Source organism: Trachemys scripta, chromosome 11 (assembly GCF_013100865.1).
Source record: "Trachemys scripta elegans isolate TJP31775 chromosome 11, CAS_Tse_1.0, whole genome shotgun sequence".
Lineage (NCBI taxonomy): Eukaryota > Metazoa > Chordata > Testudines > Emydidae > Trachemys > Trachemys scripta.
Genome location: NC_048308.1, coordinates 36,701,028 through 36,707,897, shown reverse-complemented (window position 1 = coordinate 36,707,897; position 6,870 = coordinate 36,701,028).

Below are 6,870 nucleotides of genomic sequence, written 5' to 3'. Positions count from 1 at the left end.
AGTTACTTTCTACTGTGAAGTGTTCAGAAAGGAAAGCTTTTTCTCACTCCTTTTCTTTTGCCAATCTGCAGCCTCTCCCCTCAGTCCTCTTCTCTTCCCTTGCATGTTCTCGGGTTAATTTCCTAGACTCTGTCTTTAGGCTATTAGAACATCTGCACAAACTAATGAAACAGGCTGTCTCTAGAAGGCACTATTACACGTGCAGAGTATATCGTTACACACCCGGTTCCGAGGTCAGCAGGTCTCCTCTCAGAGGGAAATGAGCAGTGATTTAAACATTTAAAATAAGGGGGAAGTTGCTGGCCTTTACTTTTAAAAATGAAGAGAAAATAAAAAAAGACCTACCATAGTTTTCAAACTCCTCGCTGAATGCTGATGTGTTTCAGATTAATTTACACTGCCGCACTCTCTGTAGGAGATTAGGAGATTATTCCACTCTCCTCTGCTTCCTCAGTGACAGAAGGCTGGTTAAGAGTAGAACTTCTCTCTTTTTCCTGTTACAGTTTCCCCCCCCATACTTGCCTGATCTCAGGAGCGCCTCTTTAGTGAGTCTCTCTGGGCACCAACATAGCAAGAATTGTATCATTGTCCTTGTCCAATGAACTCTGTCATACAATCTGTGTTTGGCAAAAACACTGCAAAACTGGCTCCTGGCAAATATTCAAGCACCCAAAGAGCCACAGCGTCACTTCACAAACCTCTTTCTTTCTATAGTCACAGGAGGCCAGTAATACAGACACTGCAGTATTTCTAGCTGAGATTTTGGACAGCACAGGATACATGGCTTAAACTGGCTGTACACCACTAAAATAGCAAAGCAATTCTGAGGCGGAGATTGTGCAGTTGTCTTTGACTCCTCACAATGGGCCTAAGTATTGTTGTGGGTGATATTTTTATGGGGTACCCACCCACATAGCATCACCTGTGCTGCAAATCTTGGGCACAACGGAGTGAGTGTATTCAGATTTCCCTTGCTTTTGGACTGACCCATTTGCACTCTTATTGTACTGCTGCTACAGAAGACACTGGCCTGGCTCTATGAAAGCGGAGAGCAATGAAAATGATTGGGGGCTATTGCACATGACTTACGAGGAGAGGCTGAAGGAACTGGGTTTACTTAGTCTGCAGAAGAGAAGAGTGAGGGGGGATTTGATAGTAGCCTTCAACTACCTGAAGGAGGGTTCCAAAGAGGATGGAGCTAGGCTATTCTCAGTGGTGGCAGATGACAGAACAAGGAGCAATGGTCTTAAATTGCAGCGGGGGAGGTCTAGGTTGGATATTAGGAAACACTATTTCACTAGGAGGGTGGTGAAGCACTGGAATGGGTTACCTAGGGAGGTGGTGGAATTTCCATCCTTAGAGGTTTTTAAGGCCCGACTTGACAAAGCCCTGGCTGGGGTGATTTAGTTGGGGTTGGTCCTACTTTGAGTAGGGGGTTGGACTAGATGACTTCCTGAGGTCTCTTCCAACCCCAATCTTCTATGATTCTATGTCATTCCACAGCTGTCTTTCTTCCTCAGGAGTACTTTGTTAGTACTGAACAAAACCACTAACCCAGGAACCTATCCTTGAAACAAACCCCGATGCCAACTCTGTCCACATATCTATTCAAGTGACATCATCACAGGACCTAATCACATCAGCCATACCATCAGGGGCTCGTTCACCTGCACATCTACCAATGTGATATATGCCATCATGTGCCAGCAATGCCCCTCTGCCATGTACATTGGCCAAACCGGACAGTCTCTACGCAAAAGAATTAAGGGACACAAATCTGACATCAGGAATCAAAATACTCAAAAACCAGTGGGAGAACACTTTAACCTGTCTGGTCATTCAGTGACAAACCTGTGGGTGGCTATATTACAACAGAAAAACTTCAAAAACAGACTCCAAGGAGAGACTCTGAGCTGGAATTGATATGCAAACTAGACACAATCAACTCTGGATTGAATAAGGACTGGGAATGGCTGAGCCATTACAAACATTGAATCTATCTCCCCTTGTAAGTATTCTCACACTTCTTATCAAACTGCCTGTACTGGGCTATCTTGATTATCACTTCAAAAGTTTTTTTTCTCTTAATTAATTGGCCTCTCAGAGTTGGTAAGACAACTCCCACCTGTTTATGCTCTCTGTATGTGTGTATATATATCTCCTCAATATATGTTCCATTCTATATGCATCCGAAGAAGTGGGCTGTAGTCCACGAAAGCTTATGCTCTAATAAATTTGTTAGTCTCTAAGGTGCCACAAGTACTCCTGTTCTTCTTTTTGTGGATACAGACTAACACGGCTGCTACTCTGAAACCTGTCATTACAATTACAGTATTTAGACCGGGGTAGGCAACCTATGGCACGCGTGCTGAAGGCGGCATACGAGCTGACTTTCAGTGGCACTCACACTGCCCGGGTCCTGGCCACCAGTCCAGGGGGCTCTGCATTTTAATTTAATTTTAAATGAAGCTTCTTAAACATTTTAAAATCCTTATTTACTTTACATACAACAATAGTTTAGTTATATATTATAGACTTATAGAAAGAGACCTTCTAAAAATGTTAAAATGTATCACTGGCACACAAAACCTTAAATTAGAGTGAGTAAATGAAGACTCGGCACACCACTTCTGAAAGGTTTCTGACCCCTGATTTAAACTCTGAATTGTGGTTTGCTATTTCCTACAGAAAGCAATTCATGATAGAGCAGTACGCACCATAGCTCACATTTATTTCTGTATTATTCAATAGCATATGTTACACTGCACCTTTAAATGGACGCACACACACACACACAGCAAGCACAACTGTCATTTGAATTTTAGTGTAACCTGCTACAGTGGAGAGATGCTGCTGCATGGTGTGGTCTCTTGTGGAAACCTTACTTTTGTTCCCTCTTGTTTTGTTGTGTTAATGTAAAAGTCACTGCCTGGAAGCAGATGTTTGCTGTGTGTGCAGGGGAAAAGAGAACAGGTACGCACACACATTGTACCATTTGGACAAAGACTTCACACTATCATTTACCAAACATGGTAATTAGATCTCAAGCCAATGAAGTCAATGAGACTGATTCTTGAGGAAGAGTTTGAAGAATTGGACTCTTATTTTTTTTTTTAATATTTGTAAATGTTTCAAAATGCAGTTTGATTAACAGCACAGAGTGACTCTGATGAGAGGCAGTCTAGAGTCACAAACCATCCTGGGCTACAGCCCAGTCTATTCAGTGCAAGGATATATTCTGCTTTGTCTCTTATATGAAAAGCAGGGGCCAGACTCTGTCACCCACGTGAAAGCCAAATCCAAAGCTTTCTAACTGTATTTCCCTCAAGACTATTGATTTAAATACCCTTTTAAAGTTTAGTTGAAATGTTTATGTTGCCTTGGGCTTTATTTTTCTAAGCAAATCTTTAACTTATTTAAAGTAATTGCTTTACATTGCAAAATACAGCACAATGTCCTATAGTAAATATCTTGGGTTTCCTAGAAAAAGGACTGTTAAACACACCCTCTAAGTAATATTTAGTGAGTTTTAAAGAAACGGCTACTTCAAGAAATAAAATTAATGAATATAAACACATAATTAGTTAAACTGCATTCACTTGATGAGTATGAAATGTTTTAGTTATTTGCATATATCCAAAGTAATCAGTTTAGATTTCATCTCATATGGACTTTGAAAATCTTCCTTTTAAAGGAAACAATACCGTAAGACTTTTCCACACCTTTGTTTTTTTAAAATACAGTTACCCTTGTTGACCCAAGCAGTTAGGAGGAGAAATTGCTGATGGAGTCAGGTATGGCAATCCTGTTTATTTATAAAAAACGTATACAAAGTGTTGTTTCCTTAACACAATAGCAATCAAGCAACAGGAGTTTCCTTGCTTCATGTTCCAAGGCTATTTTTCCAGCCAGCACTCTGCCGAAAAAAGCTCTCTTTCTCTCAGGTCACACTACAAGAGTCTCACCAATCTACTAGAACTCTTTGAGGGGGTCAACAAGCATGTGGACCAAAGGGATCCAGTAGATATAGTGTACTTAGATTTTCAGAAAGCCTTTGACAAGGTCCCTCACCAAAGACTCTTAAGCAAAGTAAGCTGTCATGGGATAAGAGGGAAGGTCCTCTGATGGATTGGTAATTGGTTAAAAGATAGGAAACAAAGGGTAGGAATAAACGGTCAGCTTTCAGAATGGAGAGAGGTGAATAGTGGTGTCCTCCAGGGGTCTGTACTGGGATTAGTCCTATTCAACATATTCATAAATGATCTGGAAAAAGGGGTAAACAGTGAGATGGCAAAATTTGCAGATGATACAAAACTACTCAAGATAGTTAAATCCAAAGAAGACTGCGAAGAGCTACAAAAGGATCTCATAAAACTGGGTGACTGGGCAACAAAATGGCAGATGAAATTCAATATTGGTAAATGCAAAGTAATACACATTGGAAAACATAATCCGAATTATACATATAAAATGATGCGGTCTTAATTAGCTGTTACCAATCAAGAAAGAGATCTTGGAGTCATTGTAGATAGTTCTCTGAAAACATCCACTCAGTGTGCAGCGGCAATCAAAAAAAGCAAAGAGAATGTTGGAAATCATAAAGAAAGGGATAGATAATAAGAAAGAAAGAAAATATCATATTGCCTCTCTATAAATCCATGGTATGCCTACATCTTGAATACTACACAGACATGTGGTTGCCCCATCTCAAATAAGATATATTGGAATTGGAAAAAGTTCAGAAAAGGGCAACAAAAATGATTATGGGTATGGAACGGCTTCTGTATGAGGAGAGATGAATAAGATTGGGTCTTTTCAGCTTGGAAAAGATGACTAAGGGGGGGATATGATAGAGGTCTATAAAATCATAATTGGTGTGGAGAAAGTAAATAAGGAAGTGTTATTTACTCCTTCTCATAACACAAGAACTAGTGATCACCAAATGAAACATTACCATCGCTGGTAAATAGTATAATGGCTAATGAGGGTCAGGCTGGAGAATCTTGCCTACATGCTCGGGGTTTTACTGATCGCCATATTTGGGGTCGGGAAGGAATTTTCCTCCAGGGTAGATTGGCAGAGGCCCTGGAGGTTTTTCGCCTTCCTCCGCAGCATGGGGCAGGGATCGCTAGCTGGAGGATTCTCTGCTAATTGAAGTCTCTAAACCACAGGATTTGGGGACTTCAACAGCAGAGTCAAGGGAAAGGGTAGGGATGGCTTTGTGGCCTGCATCATGCGGGAGGTCAGACCAGATGATCATAATGGTCCCTTCTGACCTTAAAGTCTATGAGTCTATGAAATTAATAGGCAGCAGGTTTAAAACAAACAGTAGGAAGCATTGCTTCACAGAACGCACAGTCAACCTGTGGAACTCCTTGCCAGAGGATGTTGTGAAGGCCAAGACTATACCAGGGTTCAACAAAGAGCTAAAATTATAAATTCATAAATAAATTCATGGAGGATAGATCCATCAATGGCTATTAGCCAAGATGGGCAGGGATGGTGTCCCTAGCCTCTGTTTGCCAGAAGCTGGGAATGGGCAACAGGGGATGGATCACTTGATAATTACTTGTTCTGTTCATTCCCTCTGGGGCATCTGGTATTGGCCACTGTCAGAAGACCGGCTACTGGGCGAGATGGACCTTTGGTCTGAACCAGTATGACCATTCTTATGTTCTTATTGATATATTACTATCACTAGAGTTCTCAGAAACATTTCAATCACAAAGTGTGTTGGAAAGTAAACACGCATTCTGTCTGCAATTAAAGAGTCACAAGATGTGTGTCCTACCTTGGATAAAATAACGTTTTGCATGAACAAAGCCTACATGCAGAGCTTTATGAACTGTGTACAGTCCCACTGAAGTCAATGGGATTGCTCCCAGCATATAAAGCTAAGCAGAGTGGGGGATAGCTCAGTGGTTTGAGCATTGGCCTGCTAAACCCAGGGTTGTGAGTTCAATCCTTGAGGGGGCTACTTAGGGATCTGGGGCAAAATCAGTACTTGGTCCTGCTAGTGAAGGCAGGGGGCTGGACTCGATGACCTTCAAGGTCCCTTTGAGTTCTAGGAGATAGGATAGGAATGTGCTTCAGTCTTAATTTGTCCAAAGTGGGTGACTGATGGGCAGGCCATTGTTCAACATTGTTGAATGAAAAGCAAAGAAATAATGGAGAATGAAATTGTTTGAACTAGAAATTGTGGCTAAGAGACAGTAGTGATATTTGGTGGAGGTGTATGACAGCTGTAAACCCCATCAGCAGTTTGGATTTCTGGCTGACTGGCATGAGGAATAAAAGTGTCTGACCTTATTGTGCTAAAGTCATCTTACCTCATCGGGTTATATGTCTGCTGTCTGAGTTTCCTCTTCTTAGTTCCCCATGAATTTGCACACACAGGTCAGAAACAACCCCTTCTTGGGATCTGATTTGTTAAACCACAAAATAAAGAAACAGTTCCCGCCTTTGGCCTTTCAAGGTACAAGTAGTTCTTCATAAGCCCCTTTCTGGGATCAGTAGTTCATCAGCTCTCTGCCTAGTAACTATGGAGATACCCCTACTAGGACTTCCCTCATTCCCTGATCTCTCTCTCAGTCCATGTTTCACTTGGCCCATGTGGAGATACCCCATGTCACCCTGGTCCTTCTGACCCCAGGTCTCTGCTGTCAGCTCCTCTTTGCCCAAGGGGCTTTACATGTGGTTTTCCTGTAGTTTACATGCTTGCACCTAGTTATGTGCCCTGTCACTACAGTTCCCAGCTTTAAAGTACTGGAGTCCATAACAGACACCCCGGGGTGCACATATGTGTTCAAGACGGAGGGCACTGTAGCACACACACTATAGCTAGCTTTTTTTAAGGATGCTTGGGAGCAG